Here is an 18,419-nt window from a genome sequence, read left to right as displayed (position 1 = left end):
ACTGATCCCAAAAGTGGCGATAAACGATTCTCAAACTAATCAAAAGCTGAGCTGAAATTAATGACAATTTTGATCCCAAAAAAAGCTCATGCTAAACTGATGAACAATGACGCGGTGAAACCCCATACTCATGCACATACATCTCACGGTGACTAGTACACTAAGTAGTGACACCCTGGCACACATACTGTTAACACTGTATCTTGGATACATGTTGAATACATCCAAGATCCACTACATACAAGAGCTATCCACAACTGGCCACGTAGAAGTGCTACCTCCCCCTTGACCATCAGACAATGCTCCGAACCCCTACTCTACTAAACCTGACTGACACCGGTCTAACTAAAAGGCATCTAGGTAAAGTTGCAACAACTGAGGATGGTCTATCAAGTCATCCCCTTCCATCCATTTTGCATCCATTGGGGAACAGTTCTAAACTTCACCAAATATCTCCTAAAAAACTTTACGTCTGACCTTTCTTTCCTTATGTGCCAAAATCTACTAGGGTACCAAGATCTCATCCAACTTCTCAACCTTAGGCTGAATTTCAACAAACATATCCTTTGGCATATCACCATCAAAATCCCTCAACAAACTGACATAAAAGGCATTGTGTATCCGCTAATGTGAAGGTAATTTCAGCCAATATGCCGCATCATTGATCTTTTTCAACGCCTGGAAGGGCCTATAGTATGTCACACTTAACTTCAAATGCAATCTCTCTCTTCTTTTCATCTTTTTCAACCTTGCCTTTTCAAAATGCAACAATACATAATCGCCTTCTGCAAACTGCAAAGCATGTCTATGGCCGATCAACTACCTTCTTCTTTTTTTCTTGTGATCTCTGAAGTGTATAATTTATCGTTGCATAGGTTGCATCCAAGTTTTCCACAAAACGATCAACCTCAAAGATCTTATCCTTAGTCTTCAAGATAGGTGGTACCTTTTTGCCACTCTTAACCACCTCAAAAGGAGCTTTGCCAGTGGAGACATGCACTGTATTGTGGTAAGCAAACTCAACCAATGGCAAATATTGCTCCTACTATGTCGTGTGGTCTGAAACATAGCACCTCAAAAGATCCAACACTATGCAATTTGCTTTCTCAAACTGACCATTTATTTGTAGGTGGAAGAAGGATGAGAATTTTAGCGTAGTACCTATATTCTCAAATAGCCCCTTCAAAAATAAACTCATCATCCAAGGGTCTCAATCACTGACGATCAACTCTAGCATACCATGATACTCAAAGATATGCTGCAAAAATAATCGTGCCATACGATCAGCCTTTATTTTCTTCCTCACTGGATCAAAATGGACATATTTGGTAAACCCACAAATGATAGTCCATATTCCATCATTCCCTGAAGGTATCCTAAGAAACTCAAAAGAAAAATCCATTGCAATGCCCTGCCAAGGCCTATTTGGAACAGGCAAGGACTGCAACAAGCCCAATATCTTTTGTCTATCATACTTTACCTTTTGACATACAATGCATGTCCTGACAAACTATTCTACATCATGCCTCAAAGCTGGCTAATAAAAGAAATGCTCCATCGCCTTTACTGTAGCATCAATACTTCTATGTCCTGCATACAGAGCATGACTTTCAATGATAACTCTAGGTCTCAATAGCTTTGTGACACAGTCGTCCAGACATTATTAGAAACTCATCTCTAAGCACAAAGTGCTCATGTCTCTAGCCATTGCAAAGTTGATCATAAAACATTAGCAAAGTCCCAATCAGCAACATATTGCTCTTTTATGGCATGCAACTTAATGGGATAAATCATGTTGACGACTGAAATTTGTGGCTTACATGACAATGTATCAACCACAACATTCTTTTTACCATCAATATATACAATCTAAAGATGATACATAGAGAGAAAACTTGCCCATCTCATATGTTTCTCTAACAACTTTGTATGTTCAAAAAGTACCTCAAAGTCTAATGGTCTATCTGCACTGTAAAATCAGCCCCCAATGAATAGTGTTTCCATGTAGATAGTGCATGAATTACAATCAAGAGCTCTTTCTCATAGACCTACAAATTCTTCTCTACACCATGGAGAATTCAGCTCTCATAAGGCACAACTCAACCATCTTACATAAGAGCAATCCCAAAGCTATTACCACATGCATCACATTGAACCACAAATAACTTCCTTAAATCAAGTAACACAAGTACAAGATCTAAAGTCATCTTTTTCTTTAACTATTCAAATTTCCATTGTTGTCCATCTAAATGACACATTTTTCTTCTGCAAAGCATGCAATGGAGATGCAATTTCAACAAATCCATATACATACTTCATATAGTAAGAACATAAATCTAAGAAGCTACAGATCTCATACACAATTTTAAAAGGTGGCCATGATCGAATTGCCTCAACCTTTGCACAATCCATACAAATATCATCAACCAATACAATATGCCCCAAAAGTGAATCTCGTGCAAAAAGAATTCACTTTGCTTGTCATTAATAACCAACCAACCTATGCATACGTAGCTCATTGAATACAATGTCCAAGTGCTTCCTATAATTTGCCACATTCTTTGAGTAGACAATCATGTCACCAAAGTGCCCACAAATCCTCTATATAGCCTAAAGATGTAATCCATCATTTAATTAAAAGTGACAGGAGCATGCGTAGGTCCAAAAGGCATAACAAGAAACTCATACAACCCAAAAGATGTTCAAAAAGCTATCTTGGGCACATCCTCTAGTCTAATGCATATCTAATGATACCTATTTTTTAAATCTATATAGCTCAATATGGCCGACCCCTGCAATCTATCCATAACATCATTGATTTGAGGGATCAAAAGCTAATTCTTTATCATGATCTTGTTCAAAGCATACATCATGAACAATCCTTTTTCTGCACTAAAAGCACTGGAGAACAAAAAGGATATGAGTTGGGCTAAATCAACTCTTTTTCTAACAACTCATTCAGAGCACTCATAATCTCCTCCTACTGGGTTGCACAGACGATGTAGGGTGGCTTTTTAGGTGGGCTACTTCTAGGGATAAGATCTATGCCATGATCCTCAAGCCTTTTAGGCGAAAGCTGCCCTAAAAGTGACTAAGAGAAGCAATTAGCATATATTTTCAAAAACAACATGTGATCCTTCTCTAATTTAGAGATATTCCCAACATTCTTACTATCATCCTTACCCTTACTAAAAACCAAGTACGTTGAAAGATGATTTCTCATTACTTTAGAAAAGCAGCTACAAATACAACATGGACAGATTCCCCTTTCAACTTTATATCAAGTGTGAGTGTCTTTTTCTTATGCTGAATAGTGATCCCTTTTGCACGAGTCAATTACTCCATGCATATGGTGACACCATCACATACCAAGCAATACGTCACAACCCTCAAGTGAAGCAATAAAGAACTCTTTGCTATCGACATATCCTTTTATATACAACTGAAGCTTTTCAATGAGAGATGTAACGGGCTCTACATGGCCTTTAGATCCCATTTCAACTTCCCCCATGAGTTCCATCTCATCTTCTCTGATACCTAGACGGACTGCCATGTCTATAGAGATAAAGTTCGCTCGTGGACTGTTATCAAAGAATATCAATGCATGTTGATCCCTAATTTTGCCCCATACTCTGCACAACTCAATAGCATCATCATTGAGATGACTACTTACAACATCAGACACCAATCCCACTAATGTTTAATGCTTCTTTCCCTTAGGATCTCCCTGATTTTCTAATTTTCCAACTTGCTATCTATTGGGACAGTTCCTTGCAATATGACCCTCCTATTCACAAATAAAGCATTTATTTACAACCATCAATTCCCTATGTTGTACCAATGTTTTCGAGCCCTTTCTTTGCTATTTTGGCCTCTTTTCAAGCTGATTTTCAAATCTACCATTTTTCTCAGTCTTAAGCAATTTTTTATGCTACTTTTCCCCACTCTCTAAGAAGCCCGAATACTTCCCTCAAAGCAAAGCATCTACTATGACAGCAATCTCTATAAGTTGAGACATGCTAGACACAATGGATTTAATGCAAATATATATGATTCCTTTATTCATTTCACAAACATATTTTTCCACTTACTCAGAAAGGGGTATGGGGCAATAAGAAGTGACAGGCAACAATGCATCCCAAAACTTTCTTATTATATGCTCCAAATTTTTGCATTCCTTAGTATCAAGCTTATTCCAAGTTGTCATAATGTCCACCTCAAAGGTACTTGTCCACCAATTCAATGCAAACATTTGTTTGAATTGTACCCATGTTGACAATGCTCTACCTCGCATCAAAAGAGTGGACCACCACTGCAATGCATTCCCCTTCAAGAAAGTGGTTGCCTTTCGAATCTTTGAGGATTCGGAGATGTTTCCTCTAAATAGGCTGCATTGAACTGTTGAATGAAGGTTAAAGCTTTTGGCCTATCTTGTGCACCACTAAAGGACTCAAACTTCATTGCTTTTCCACCCTCATCATAGTTTTGCTACCCCTTTGAATATCAAGAAAGATTGGCTGCTGCAAAAAGAATGCATTTGCTGAATTTACATCAACACCAACACCAAACGGAGCATTTGCATGACCAGTACTCATTCCAGGAGCCCCATTAACATTATGGGTATACAAATGCATTACCAAACATGCTACTTTGTGCCCAGGCATCAAGCCAATGTTGCCATATATAGAGTTTTGCACATTTCTAGCCATACCTGAATACATTGGGCCTTGCACATCATGCATTGGCTGCTGCATACCATAGGGATTTGTGCCATACATTCCCATATGCGGTCCCTAACCAACCATAGCATGAAAAATCGTGATATCGCCAAAGTATCCTAGCTGCCCCATCATAGCATGCATGCCTGACTATCAAAGATCCATTGGATTGGCACTTTCATGATAGCCTTGCATTTGCATTCGTTGCCCCATTGGTACCAACTATTTTGCTTCATTAGCATCTTTGGAAGCTTCAAGTGAAGGCTTTGGTATTACCTTCGGTGCACCTTGCTGTCCCAAAGGTATAGAAGATAACTTATTTTTCTTGCCCTTGCTGTCCTTTTTCGAAGCATTCAAAAATCGGGTGAACCAAGAATCCTTTGCCAATTTAGCAAAGAGATTTCCTGTTGTCCTCATCTGATTCCTAAATTGGTCATCAAATTGCCCAACGGTAACATTTTCAACTTGCTATCTATCATGTGAGCCTTGTCCAAGATCACAAATTGCATTTCGTTCCTCCCCATGTGAATGTCCATGCTAAGAGGCATCATCACTACTTGATTCCATCTCACTCTATGAAGATATATTGCTGTAATTTCTCAGTTGAGCATGCAAGTCAGAACTAACAGAAAGCTTTGGCTAGCAATCAAGCGCCTTGGGCCCACCAAACCAAGGGATTGAGTGGTATCCCCAATGAAACCATGCAACTAGTCTTCTTTCTCGAATAGGGTGATAATTTCCTAATCAAGCACTTAATTACAACAATCAACCAATAAACATAATTGAAATGCACACTTTACCTTCAAAACTCTTGGACAATGGACATCCTCTTGGCCCCACAACTGGCGCCCGTTTCGGTATTCCTTTATCTTCAATCGCCAATGGATTTTTAATAGGCCAAGATTCCACGATCTTCTTGGATCCAAAGCCCCTTGCTGCTCCCAAAATCAGCGAACAAATCGGGCAATTCACCTCTTCAATTTCACCATGGAGTTGCTCTAATCAAACCCCAACTAGCCAAATGCTATCCCAAATTTATAATGGATGGCTTGGCACCTAAAATCCCTCTCAATATCACAAATTACAGGTGCTAATTTTAGTGTACGATGTCTTCATCTATTGGCACGGGTCCCAAGGTGACTACTAAACCCTAATTTTTTAAGAAATTTAGGGTTCACAACAAATTCCCTCTGCTATCCACCAAATATAGCTGAGATCTACTCCAAATAGCTGAGAATGGCTGAGCAAAAACTAGAGAAGGTGAAAGAATGCTGACATGAGATGAGAAATGCCCAGAACTGATTGTTGGCCTGTCAATTCTACAATTAATGCAATTGCCTGCTGTGATGAGACCTCATAAATGTTGTCACCTGATCAACAAAGCTGTTGCTAGTCCCTCGGGAAGTGTCTCTTTGTTGTTGCTTACCTCCTGAAGGCCCCAAATGGCTATCACGTGAAGCCATTGCTGATTTTTGCATAGGTAGAATAACCAGCAAACTTCTCTCTCTCCCACCAACTAAAAACTAACCGAATGGCTAAGACCCAGCACCCAAAAACGTTTTCTCAACTTGCATGGGTATTTTTACCAAGTAGCACTTCCAAACCCATTTTTCAATATTATCTAGCCCTTATCTCAACTACTTTGACCCTGCCCAAAATCTAATGTGCCTATCCATAAGTTAACTGGCTAGGCCATTTGCAACCTAGAGTGGTCCCCAACCTCTGTTGAACTTTAGACTCTAGTGTCACCACTGACACTTATTGACCAAACACTTGTTCTAGGGTCAAAACTGACACTAACTAACCACCAAAACTCAGTTGGCATAACTTATCACAACTCTTGCCTTTGACACCCACTGCATCCTCGAGGCCCTTAGTTTGTTACCATGAAATAATTGCCATGTGCATCATATGTGTTAAACAATCTTGCACATTTGATTAATAACTTAATCAACTGTTATCGAAAAGTTTCAGGCATCTCAAAATTTCATGTCCCCATGACAACCTATTTGAGAAGTTCTTGGATGTAGAGTTTGCAGATCAGATAGCTTTCTGCTTGGATGGTGACGCAAAGAACTTCACGGCCTTTTACTCAAAAGGGAGGATCTAGATCTATTGGATTTCATAGGATACTCTCAACAAAGAATTAGGGTTGTTGCTCATTGTGAAAGAACTTTGTACCTAGACCCAAACCCTAAGAGATGCATGATGGATGGCTAGAGGCATTGGGGCATACAAGAGGAGGCCTCTTCAAAGACTACAAGAAACAAATAAGCAAGATGAGAGCGTTGCCAGCAATGACTCAACATTGGATTACACAAGGTATATCACTGTTTTTCTTTGCTAGCTTTTAGAGGAGATTGAAGGATAGTTTTAGACCAAGAAGATCTCACTCTTTCTTTAGTAATTGGTGCACAAGAGTTAAGCAATTGGTACATGGCTTGGCTTTGGCAAAGACCTTGCCCCTTGTGTTAAATGTGAGGACCAAATGAGACATAGAGACACTCCATTTGGGATTGTTCTAGAACCCAAGACATTTGAAGGAGAGCCCTTAGGATGGTGTTTCATGGCATTGCATAACTCTTCATAGGTACAAGGGGGAGAGTTGCTTGGGTCACGGAAAGAGCCCTGACTTGTAGACATGATGATGTTACGTCATGCTTACCTTGTCTCCCAGCAGCCGTGAATAAGAATTGCATGCCAAATTTCTTACAAACAATGCAAACCCCAGGGCACTATCACAAATGGGAGGTCATAGCTAGCATGACAACTCGATATATATAGACTGTCAAATTCAGCCATGCTATAAATTTATTGGATATATCTATTGTATATACTCTCTCAAAGATTTTGACATAGATGGTTCATACTCTCCAAGGATGTGGACACAGATTTCTCACTATAAGTGTGGACCCAAAGACACTACCACAAATGGGAGCTCATAACTAGCATTATTGTTTGGTGTACGTGGATCATGAAATGTGGCCATGCTATAGAGCTATTGAATAAATCTACTATAGAGACTCTCTAGGATTTCGACAAGGATTATCCACAAGGAGATGGGAAAGGATACATGCCGGTTTCGGAAACTCTAAGGAGGAGAGATGCTTTTCTTAGGACCTAAGATGTAATGAACTTGGACACCACCCACATACACGTGCTCATACATCGGGCAGTGATGGGACAAGCAAGGGCTGATGACATGGCAAGAGGTGGACAAAAGGATCACACAAGGCACGGATCACACGTGTAGCACTAGTGAAACATGGCGAAACACATCATGGTGATGGCATGCAGAGCCAAGCAGCAGGTCATTGAAATGGTACAAAATCACACGACATTTCTACATTGAAACATTTTGATGATGTGGCACTTATTAAGTTGGACAGTTTTTTTCCATTAAAATGTGACAAAACAAAAACGTCATGCTGTACGTGAGTTTTAAAAAACAGTCAGCTGCACATTCTCCAAGGCTGTATGAAGATGGACTGCTCACAAACTGCAAGGATTATCATTGTGCAAACAACGTGATCACTAGATGCAATCTTCTTCTTCTTCTATTCATGGCTGCTCTGAGGAGCAGCAAGGAGAAGTCTAACCAGCAAACTAGAGTATTTGCAAGATCAGCTATCTGGAGTGTTTGTGGCAGATAACGGTTGAAGAGTGATCGAAGGTGAGCGGGCAGCATAGAAGTAGTATTGTGAAGAGCTGTCCTAGTTTGGACAATGAGGTGGCTTTGAGGTTTTGAAGTGAAGAGTGCTGGTTCATGCTTGGGCTCTCAAAGCCAATACTTGTGTGAATCTCCTATAATTGTTGTAATAAAGACTTGAGGATCTCTTCCACCTCTTTGGGTTCTCTAATCTTCTATTGAGTTGTGCAAATAGGACTATGAATCTTACAATTGGTATACAATCCAACTCTCAACACTAGGCCAGGAGTAACCAGCTCAAAGGATTTTAAAAAAAATCGTTTCTTCTCTACAGCAAGTTGCAAGGTTTTTTTTTTTTTTTTGAGCATGGATACTTTGTACAAAGATGCTTAGTATGCAAACCTCATTGATGCAAGTCAAGGTGGCACCAGCAGCAGCAGAGGCGACAAGTTTAGAAGCGCTATCACTTCACCAAGAGCTTACCTATTCTCCAAAGCCAGATGACATCTTTCCATTTGATGGTCTCCCAACTTCGAGGGGAGGTCGCTGACATGGGGCTGTAAAGAAACAGTATGGGCAAACACAAAAATGCAAAGTGCACAACACCACCAAGAACACAATCTTGAGAATTTTTAATGCTAACGAATGTATGAATAAATGATAATACAACCAATGGGGCCTTGAATCTCTATGTCTCTAAGACCGGGGGAAAGGTGGCTGAAGGAGTGTTTGCGTCTGCGGTACTCAAACAGATCCCGAATAGGCAGTAGCAGTCTGAAATCTAAAACTGTGGATAACGACTGATGATAGCAATGGAGGCAGCTGTAGGCAGCAAGATTGCAAATCTCCCTGAAGATGGTGATGATGTCAGTGCCCAAAATTGGACCAGCAAGCAAGCAGCCAGCAGCATGGCCTGTCTAGACTGAGAAAACAGGCACAGCAGCTCTAAAAAGAGGGCCACAGCTGAAATGCAGATCTCCAGATGAAGGCAACAGTTGCTAGAGTGATTGCAGGTGTTGGCTGGCAGTTTTCTGCACAAGACCCAGATCAGGCTGATCACGAACAACTATTGGGTGGCTCTAACAAGCAGGTGGCAGCAGAGAACTGCACATGCAAGCGCTGATGTGATGATGCCCAGCTGCTGGAAACACTCAGATCCAGTAGGAGAAAGCGGTGATCAGGTTGCCAGAAGTAGACAGCTCCTGGACAGCAGTGGCAGCACTCAGAAACACTCCACAAACTACCAATGTTTTTGGAAAGGGCGTGGGCAGCAATGGGCAGTGAGAGAGCTGATGAAAGCTGAGGGATGAAAGTAATGAAGATCAGGATAGGATGCACATCATAGAGTTTAAGTCATGTCTCACCCTCTTTTGATAACTGAAAGGTCCCACACCAAAGCAGCCAAGGCATCGCTCCATGGGTGCACATCAGCTATCTTTTTTCTTTCTCTTTTCATGGCTCTTAATTAAACATCCTCCATAAACAAAATCTCTGCAATGTTAGCAAGGAAAACAAGGTATAGAAAAGGGAATATCTACCATAAACTCAAGCTTTCGAAATCTATTGAAGATTGATAAAATAAACTTTGAGAAATGTATGAATCATGGAGTGGGAAAAATAGAGGTGCGGGTCGCAGCATAGGTATCTTCTTACCCATCGCATTCACCCAATCACCTAATTGCACAACACCCCCCCCCCCCCCCTTCCAAAACCCACCTCAAAAATCATGGAGGAGAAAAGGAATAACTTTTTGTTGGTTCAGTACTCTCCCATTTTTTCTTTTCTTGGAAAAAGTACTAGTTAGAGGTGGTTATTAAACGACCGAAATGGGGAAAAAATTTTTGAAAGAATACTACTGGTTGCTCGATATAGAAGAATGTTCCTCTTGTGGTGACTTGAATTGTAAGTAGGGATGGAGAGGACTATTATTGAAACAAGTCAATTTGAGATGCTACAAATATGGAGGATCCAAGCTGCCCACTCCTTTGACAAAGGAAAAGGGACGTTTGCATATATGCAAGGAGTTTTCATCCTTGGATAGGCATTTGCAAATACAAGTTTTCCCCTCATGCAAAGCCTTCCATTTTACATCAAGACAATGACAATGAACGGGGGCAATGCAGAGTGTTATGCTCAAACGGAACACTATGCAAAGCATAGTGATGCCGCTTGAGCAATACCATCATAGGAAAATCGTTCAATCATCAAGATACAAACACATCACGATACAAATACAAAGATATGAGTGAATTAGTGCAATGTGACCAAGATTTGTAAGCACCAAGAGAAGAATATCTCCCCCTCTCCCACCACTGAATGGTGGAAGCAGAAGTAAGCACCCCCTATAACCCCAACACCTAAATGTCAATGGGGGGAGGAGAAGAACCCAAATAAGAAGAATGAGATGAAATGAAGGGCCTTCATAGTAGCCACAAGGAAGGTTGTAGCTTGGTCTCAAGAGAAGAAGCCTCTGTAGCCAACCTTCCTTCTTGGAATGGGTGGTGATAACCTGATTTAAGATTAATTATAGTAATAAATAAATGCACATAAAATGAAATACACACTTTACCATAACATTCTTGGACAGTAGACACCCTGTTGGCCCCAAAACTCGCGCCCTTTGCGGTATTTCTTTAGCTTTCATTCAATTGGAAGGGGTACAACTTGAGATTCTTCAATCTCCTCTTGCTAACCAATTGCTCTTGCTGTCATAAATGACCAGCAAGACTTTTGGGTCATTTGCCCCTTGATTCACCTAGGACTTCTTCTCCAATTTGACCCATGGCTGGCCAAAAGCTGCCCCAAATCAATTTGGGATAGGCTGGCTTCTGAAATCCCTTGATAATCTTCAATTATCAGCTGCTGATTTTAGTCCCTTGAGCCTTCAATCTCTGGCACAGATCCCAAGGTGGCTACTAAACCCTAATTTCTACTGTAAATTAGGGTTTACTGCAGAAATTACAAATCAGCCCACCAAAATTGGCTGAAATCTCCTCCAAATGGCTGAGAATTGCTGAGAATGGCTGAGCATAGGCTGAAGGAGATGAGAGAATGTTGTAGAGAGAAAATTTTGAGATTTGTCGCGAAGAACTGATCAAAATCAGTTGCTGCCCCACTGTACCAGCCCCAAACGGATGCACCAACAACAATAGGAGCATCAGAGAGACTGTGATCTTCAGAAGAAAGTACATAAGCAGCAATTGCTAGCTTCCCAAGGTCAAGAATATGCAATCTCCATCACCAAAATGGTCTCCAATGGCTGGGAAAATGGCCCCAAAAGCTGGCAGCAAACAGTCCAATACCTCTTCCCAACAGCTTCAAAATGAAAAAATGAGATTTCCCTCTCTTCAGCCCTATTTAGCCTTTCCCCCACTTGCATGGGAAAGTTTTGCCAAGTGGCAGCTTTCTTAATCCATTTTAAGCAATTTCCAACTATTTAATTAATTTTCATAATTAATTAATTCTGAAAATTAATTCACCCCTTAATCCATGCCCAAAAATTTGACCTTGCCCATCCAAAAATTAATTGGCTAGGCCATTTGCAACCAAAGTGGTCCCATGCATTAATTGACCCTTGGACAAGCATTAATCCATTAATTAAAGCCCAGTCCCTAGTGTCACCACTGACACTTAATGGCCAATTAATGGTCCTAGGGGCAAACTAACACCAAAATTCACCTAGAATCTAACAAGTGTAACTTGTTACAACTTTTGCATTTGACACCCATCTTTTTCACAGGGTCCTTCGGCCTTCAACTGTGAAAAAGTAGCTTGCACCTCATATGTGCAACACATATGCATCTTTTAATTGCACATTTGATTAATCCTTTAATCAAATGTCAATTAAACATAAGCAAAGCATCAAATTTTCACGTCCTCATGACAGCCTCCATGTTGGTTCCCACTTTGAAGCCCAACCAAAGAGGGGCAACCGAGATAGAAAGTGTTGAACCAAGTCTCTACTCCAATCAAAACTAGAGGTCATGCAGCACTCGTTACCAACCTGCTTGACAAATGGTTCAAGGGTCAAGAATACTCATCACTCTTCGGAGATGACCCACCCATTACCATCTCCTTTCCTAGCCTCAATGAGTACTTCAAACCATACCTCTCCAAGATTGGTAGCGCATTCGGCCATGTCATACAGAGAGAGAGTACCTTTGCCAACACACTCTCAGAAGACCCACACAAATACCCATCGGTTCGAGATATCATTCCCATGGAATCCTCACATTCCCTTCCTCAGACCATCAAGATTCCCTATGTCCACAAGGTTTTTCTCACCCAGCCCGTCATATACACAGGAGTCCCACGCCAATGCTTTGCTTACAAGATGATCAAACATCTTGTGGCGGAGTGCCCCAAGACTCCATAGCATCAAACCTCCTTCAAAGATGAGGGAGGTAGTAGAGCCAAAGACCGCGCAATGCTAGACAAAAGAGGAGATAGCACAAACAACAACGAGAGATGGCACATATGAAGGACAAGGGCAAGTCAAGAGAGGCCCAAAGCTGAGACAGGTAGAGGGACGATGAAGAGTGGTCAAGGACCTTAGACCACCAGCCCATACGGTGCCATGTCAATCCCCTATGGCTTCTATAGCCACTCCCCTAGTTACCCAAGAGCCAAAATTCCACAACGCCTGATTAGAGCAACTCTATAGATTACAAAACCACCATAGATAGATGTGACACAACCCATAGAGGTAGTGATACCAACCACGACCTAGGAGAGGCACCAAGCTGCAAACGTACCACTGTCTCCCAGACTCTTAGCTTGCCAACCAGAGATCCCAAAGCTCATCCCATCTCATGTACCTGACACCCAATAGGTTGGGGAAGGTGAGGAGACACAAGAGAGCAAGCACGAGATAGAGGACTCAGACGCATACTCTTAAGGACTCCCCCCCCCACTACATCCTGCAACAAAGCTAGCAAAGTACACATGAGATGGTGTATGCTAGGAGAAAGTAGAGATATGCATGGGCAATAGAGCCACATCAGCCTAAGAGGCCGAGATGCACTCCATGAGGGTACTCTCATATGGTAATTGCTGATTTTCTGCACCATAATGAGCCCTTGAACCAATAGTATATGGAAGAAGACCCTCAAATACATCCAAAGAGTCTAAAGTGGCTAGCATTTCAAATTCAGCATGCGAATGCGCTGAATTTTCAAAGAATATAGCATCTCTGCTCACAAAAACCTTGCATGTGGAAGGGTTATACGGCCTATACCCTTTGCTTTCAATGTCACACCTGACAAAATGTATTTTATTGCTTCGTCATCAAGCTTTCCACGAAGCTTTTTGGGTACATGTGCATATGCATCACAACCAAAAACACGAAAGTAATCCACACTAGGCTTCTTACCATACCATGCCTCATATGGTGAAATTGTCTTAAATGCTTTTGTAGGAGCAAAATTCAAAACATGATTTGCAAACACAAGGTCTTCAAGCCAAAATCTATGAGGTAGCCCTTTGCTCTTTAAGATGCATCTAGTCATTTCCTTAAGACTATGGTTCTTGCATTCTACTACTCCATTCTGTTGAGCAGTCATCCTCACTATAAACTGATGTGCAATGCCATGGTCTAATAAATAAGCCTCAAAGGTTCTAGACATATAGTGCCCCCCTCCCCCCCCCCAAATCTATACAAAGAGTATCCATTTTTAAACCAATTTTAATTTCCAATTTGGCAACGAAGCGTTTGAAATACATAAATACATCCAATTTGGCCTTCAAGCCATACACCCAAGTGTACCTAGAGTACTCATCAATAAATGTGCCAAAATAAAGATGACCCCCAAGAGCACATGTCCTCATATGACCACATACGTCATTGTGTATGAGCTGTATTTTCCAAACAACACGCACCGCACCATCCTTCTTAAAGGTGAACAGACGATTCTTTCCAAGAATACAACCCTCACAGACATGGGGGGGTGGAGTATCTAGAATAGGCAAAGCATCAACCATCTAATACCTCTGAAGAGTCATGAGACTGCCAAAACTCATGTGCCCACCTAAAATGCCATAACTCCACATCTTTCATTCCAAGAGTGAGTGTACCAACTGAAAATGCATTGTTAGATCTCTTCACATAATCATCCAAAAGATAGAGATCTTTGTATAAAGTGTCAAAAAGCCTCAATGCATAATCATGCTCCCTATCACAAACAATGCATTTGTCACCCTCAAACATCACCTAACATCCACTTCTATTAATAGCAAACACTAAAAGTAAGTTCTTGATAATTCCAAGCACATAAAAAGCATCTAAAAGGCATAAATGTGCCATTTGCTGTTGTAATCAGCACCTCACCAGTGCCACAAATTGTATGTGCAAGTGGCTGATGTTTCTTGGACAGCCATACCAAAATCTTTTTCTTCCCTTTTGCAAGCCTATTTCTGCATGCTTCAATATAATGACCTAGCTTTTTGCAATAGAAGCACTTTCCCTTCTTTTTAGACTTATTTGCATCATTACTACCCTTATTTGAAGGCTGCTCAGCATCAGCCTTGGACCAATTTGCATTTTGCTTTCCTTTCCCTTTACCTTTATAATGAGAAAGCACAGCTAAATCACTTGAACGTAGAATTATATTCTTCCAAGCCTGCTCCTCTATGAGGCAATAGGCTAGTCAACTCCACGCACCCACATGCCCATGGCCCAACAGGTTGCGTGCCTCTGTCTTAGGATTAAATCCACTCCTCAATGGCCATCCTCAAGCAATGAGACCTATTGACCTACAAGATGCTCTCATCTGAGCTAATCCCTTGGAAAGATCTTCTAGGGTACAGCTCAACCTCTAAAATAGCACCTATGCTATGGAAGGAGCAAAGCAAGACTATCTCAATGAGCTAGGTGAATAAGTTAGCTACCCACAACGCTTTGAATGCAGTGAGCTTGGGCACATCCGAAGGGGATGTCCCAATTGCTCATGTTTCCAATGTAATGAGTTAGGATACTTGTGGGTAGAATACCTTGAGCAATTTCAAGAATATGGAAGGCAACTAAGCAAGAGAAGCCAAAGAAATGATGCACATGGCATAGCACGGTATTTCCCCATCCAAGGTAAACTAGATAAGACATGATATATCCAAAAGCCTAGGGCAATTTTCTCTACATCTTGTAAAAAGCTAACTAAGCAAAAATGAAGTACAACTTAAATGGAATAAATTAGCAGAACGAAGGACTAGAGCAGGCTAAGGAGAAAATGAACCAACTATTGGGAACAAGATGTGATAAAGCAGTTACTGAGTCTTTCCAAAATTGGGGACAAGTCGAGACCGATGTGCAAGTCAGATACCTATCCCCTTTATACTAAACCCTACAAACGAATGAGTTCTTTAGCTTGAGTAATAAGATCTCGCTTTGGAGGATTACTACTTGCTTCATCACTCTGCATAATCTTCTGTACATGCCAAAAGCATGCAATGTATGCCAAAAGAATGTTTATAGTTCTACATACTTTCATTAAGAGGAATGCATTCTTAACCTCACATAACCAAACAAGTCAGCCTATGATAACTAATACATATATAGGCCAGAAATAGAAGGACGCAAAAAAGTTGAGTGTGTGCTTTCCCTTCAAAATCCATCAGCAAGCCCAACTAGACCAAAATGCGGAATATATCGCATGCTTACCACGAAACCCAAGTTTCTCTTTCAAATACAAATCATTGCCTACACAGTACCCACAGAAGGAAATTTGTGATGCCCCGATAGCGTTTATGCAATCTCCAACTTTGTCGAAGCTACTTAATGCATAAATTTGCGAATCAAGGGCTCCAATCCAAGAACCTAATGAGCACAAAATATAGAATCGCCTATGACATAATCCCATAAATTCTTATCACAAGGATGTTTGGAATCATGAAGCTTTAAAGGGAGTAATTCCTACCATCCAAACTTGTTGATGAGAATGCCAAGAACATCACTATTATTTGAAATTTCCTATAATTGCTGCATCAAAACTGAATGGAAGCTATAAACAAGACTTCTACCACAGAAGAGGAGTAGAGAGCACAAAATCCTCTTCCGGATCCCAATGCAAACTGTACCAAAATTGCCAAGTGCTAAATCATTGCTATACCAAAACTGTCAAGTGTTAAATCATTGCCATGTAGTGAAACAACCACCATCAAAATGCCTCTAAAGGCGCAAGAGTGAAAAAAACCAAATTTTCTACGTAAATTTTGAAAATTTGCAGGAATTGAGATTTTCTAATGGAATTTTCAAGAAAATTCAAAACTTGAGCAAGCCGTCGAAAACCCCCAAATTTTCCCATGCCGAATGCAAGAATTTGAAACTTTCTTTGAAATTCGGGATAAAACATTGCAAGATGGACCAGAAATTACACAAATTTTTTAAACCCCTAAATTCAAAAATTAGGGCTTTTGCATTTCTTTTCAAATCTTCTGAAAATGGCAAGCAAGGCTAAGAAAATGGCGAGTAGGGCTAAGAAAATGTCAGGCAGCAGGTGGGATGCAAGGTTGCATGTGGAGCTACATGCAGGCTGAAAAAGAGCAGTAAATGTTTGTCTTTAAGAAACAACAACAGCTCCTCCCTCTAGAACAGCAACTCCTCCCTCGTAAGTAGTAGCTCGTCTTCCTTCTTTGGCTAGGTGGACTTCGCACAGGTAGCACGAGCTGAGCGTGGCAAGACAAAACTTGCGTGTATGGCTTTGGTACTAATTGTTGGAGATGGGGAGGGGGAGAGAGAGAATAAACACAAGACACTGAGCTGGAGTGTGCAACAGTTGCACTCTCAAAAAATGCAAGTACTAGAACAATAGTATGAAAGTACAATAGGAACTCTCGTAGGCAAAGCCCATGTACTTAGAAAGCACATGCCTTAACCACTCAGCCAAAGTACAATAGGTCTAAAGTTAGTAAGATCTATCCCTAACTTGATTAGAGTTGAACTAACTCTAAAAGTAGTGACACAACTTACAAACTCGGTCATGTCTACACCACACACACTAAAACATTGGGCACTAACCATAGTATCGACCAATTCTAAAATGAGAAACAAAACTCAAAGGAGGAAATTTTGAGTTGTTCTTATATGCATGCACCTCTTCTTATGTTTACATAAAAGTATTTGTCCTCTTCGGGACTGACTGTTATGAATGGAGTGAAGACTACCTACTTTTTGAACATTACCAACATCTTGCACGGAAGTAGAAACATAAGGAACAAAAACAGAAGAAAAAACTTGTGTAACTGACACCGAAGTGGAAGGAGGGGAAGTGAATGAAGGTTTGCACTCCATGTCTGTCTCTCCAATACAATGGTGAGTCCCATATGGAGGTTGCGGCCTTCCTGCAAAATCATTAGACATGTATAAAGAATCTAAGGGTAATAATCAATGTTACCTTCCAATTACTGTTGGCCTTGATGCATGAGGATAAAATCGTACTCAGCCTGTGAAATCACATATGGTCTGAAACTACCATAGTAGTCAGATATTTCTCCTCCTCCATCGGAATCTCGCAGAGTAAGATAAGATGTTCACTCAGCCTCGGTTCTCGGCAAAGGTTGTTTAGGAGACTAAAGTGGTGAGGACCTGTTTTAAGTTATCTTTCCTTTGGGAGTTCCTATTTCTAATTATAAGCTTTTCAATCAAGAGGGAGATTTAGTAACACAATTGTTTCTCTTCTCTTGAAAAAAAAAAAAGGGTTGTAAACAAAAGATTAGCCTGTGATTATTCTCTCAGCAAATGGCACCAAAAAACAAGTACTGGACCTCACAACAGAGAGACTACAGAATGCTGCAATGCGTGGTAGCTTATTTCTAGCATCCTGGCACAGTACACCTGGACAGCGATAGGGCAACAACATACACAACTTCTGAGACACTTGCTCATATTTGACAGAGATTTCATAAGCTGATGGGAGAACAGTAATAGGGCAACAACATAACAGGACGTCTGAGATGCTTGCTGGTATTTGCATGGAGATCTCAAAAGCAGACAGAAGAAATAACATGGTGAATCAGGACATAGGAGGAGGCAAGCAGCATTTGCAATAACTTGGAACTCAGAC

At 40.8% G+C, this 18,419-nt stretch overlaps 1 protein-coding gene across 16 annotated transcripts in view; it reads right to left on the bottom strand.

Moving 5' to 3' along the window:
- The window catches only part of LOC148029409 (chromosome-partitioning protein, putative (DUF639)), a 183,758-nt gene that overhangs the window by 124,909 nt on the left and 40,430 nt on the right, over positions 1-18,419 (bottom strand). The gene's annotated exons all lie outside the window — the stretch shown is intronic.

This window comes from Lygodium microphyllum, chromosome 11 (assembly GCF_053477565.2).
Source record: "Lygodium microphyllum isolate KBCC chromosome 11, Lygodium_microphyllum_v1.1.10, whole genome shotgun sequence".
Taxonomy (NCBI): Eukaryota; Viridiplantae; Streptophyta; class Polypodiopsida; order Schizaeales; family Lygodiaceae; genus Lygodium; species Lygodium microphyllum.
The sequence above is the reverse complement of the archived record's forward strand: the minus strand, read 5'-3'. Positions and strand labels throughout refer to the sequence as shown.